The 1,532-nt window shown below is 38.7% G+C and overlaps 1 pseudogene; it reads left to right on the top strand.

Annotated features, from left to right (window-relative positions):
• The first annotated feature begins 969 nt into the window (after nucleotides 1-969).
• LOC102472706 (eukaryotic translation initiation factor 4 gamma 2-like) overlaps nucleotides 970-1,532 on the top strand; it is a 7,569-nt pseudogene continuing 7,006 nt past the window's right edge.

Here is a 1,532-nt window from a genome sequence, read left to right as displayed (position 1 = left end):
AGAGAGACAGACAGAAACAGAAAGTGAAAAATCACCCCCTGGGGGATGGCCATGCTACAGTCCCTTCTCATTCATTCTCATTCCCTTCTTGGGATTCTGGGTACACACGCACACACATGCCCTGCGTGGGTTTTAAGCCACTGGCTCCGGGACTCAATCTGCCTTAGACTACGTGTGAGTCCAGTGACATAACCTTTACACCACCTCTGGTCCCATCTTTCTGTATCTTTTCTATGGCTTTTACATTGATCTTTTCACTTTATTTTCAGAGGGGTCTACAAAAAGTATTGGTTAATTTTCTGACAATATATTATTCCCAGTCTCCATCGAAATGACTTTTTCTTGGTGTCTAAGTATCCCTGATTTTCTTCTTTAGGTTTTTGTCATTGGGTCCCTGTGCTCACTGCAGAGAGACAGAGATGGGGTGAGAGAGAGAGAGACAGAAATGAGGGGGAGTGAAAAACCATTTCCCAGGGGTGTGGACATGCCACAATTTTATCTCCTATGTCAACTTCTCAGAATTCTGGACATACAGGTACACACACCCAGCATAATTTTAAACTCAGTGAGTCTGGGACTCAAGCTGTGTTTGGCCATTTGGGAATCCAGCACCTTAACCGTCATGTCACCTGTTGACTCAAGTTTCCCTGAATTATTAAAAAATAAAATGTATGTCTTTGACTTATCAGAGAGAGACGGAGACATAGAGAGAAAGAGAAATAGACAAGCACAAAACATTTGGCCAGTTTTCTGAGAGATTAATATCACAGAAAAGATCAGTGATAATATGCCTGCGAAATTTACATTTTTCATGTGAACGATACAGCAAGCTAGACCTTAGTATGTTGCTACATGAGTTTTTTCATTAAATACTAATATGTACATTCAAAGTGTAACATATTCTTTTTCTGCTAATATTCCTTCTATTTATCCTTTAATGAACCCATTCCTTCTTTCTTTATTTTACAGATGACTTTGATAAGAAAAATGGTGAGTTCCCATGATATATTTTGTCTTAATCCCAGTCATTCTTTCATTTATCCTTCTATATTGTTGTCAGACCTTGACAATTATCTTCCTCAACTCTGACATACTTTTATATTTTCACATGATTTAGCCTCAGGTTTGTCATCTTCATTTGTTATTTAGTTTCCCTGTTGTCATATCCTTCATCTGCCCTGTAATTATAATCAATGAGGACAGATTCCTTAGTCAGATAAGTCTTATTAATTATGTCCCTTGAAATGTAAGTATTTTAAAGTTTCTGATCCATAAGATTTTCCAAGAAAGCTTAGGTCACTTAAGTTAGAGTCCTCTTCGGTAACATTTATTAGTTATTCCCCTTCCTTTCACATAATTTAGTTAAGATGATTTTCACTTGTGGGCAGCAGGTGGCATGGTGGTTAAGACCCTGGACTCCCATAAGGCCGACCACAGTTTAAGTCCTGGAACTGATGGTTTGAAAATCACACCAAGTGTGTGTTTGTGTGTGTGTGTGTGTGTGTGTGTGTGTGTGTGTGTGTGTGTGCAAG

Source organism: Tupaia chinensis, unplaced genomic scaffold, assembly GCF_000334495.1.
Source record: "Tupaia chinensis unplaced genomic scaffold, TupChi_1.0 Scaffold144887_1, whole genome shotgun sequence".
In the NCBI taxonomy this organism is placed as follows: domain Eukaryota; kingdom Metazoa; phylum Chordata; class Mammalia; order Scandentia; family Tupaiidae; genus Tupaia; species Tupaia belangeri.
The sequence above is the reverse complement of the archived record's forward strand: the minus strand, read 5'-3'. Positions and strand labels throughout refer to the sequence as shown.